Below are 528 nucleotides of genomic sequence, written 5' to 3'. Positions count from 1 at the left end.
AACGACAACAAATATACATTATTAAATATCTTTTACTTATGTACATAATTATTTTCTATCGAAAAATAAATTAAAGTGAACGATAATCACGCAGTACCGTAAATAGCCTTTGAAAAAAAAATAAAAACCCATGTACCCTAACCGAAAAATTTTTTATTTTTCTCGATATCGTTATCACGAAACAAAAACAACACAATTATTATTATTATTATTATTATTATTATTATTATTAATATTATTATCAATTTATTTATTTATTAATTTATGATTATTTATTTATATTTTGTACAAATTTTTACTCGTATAATTTTTTTTTTCCAATTTGAAAAATTTATTTACGTTAATTACGACGACGACGATGACTATGTTGATGATAATGACGATACATAATTAATTATTTATTGATTAATAAAAAAAATTTTTTTAATAACGAATACATAGAAAAAGGATTTTTTTCATTCATTCATTCATTCATTATTTCATGAAAAAAAAAAAAACTTACTTTTAAATTAGAACCAAAGTGATTAG

Source organism: Pediculus humanus, genomic scaffold (assembly GCF_000006295.1).
Source record: "Pediculus humanus corporis 1103172107751 genomic scaffold, whole genome shotgun sequence".
Taxonomy (NCBI): Eukaryota; Metazoa; Arthropoda; class Insecta; order Psocodea; family Pediculidae; genus Pediculus; species Pediculus humanus.
Note: the sequence above shows the minus strand (reverse complement) of the source record.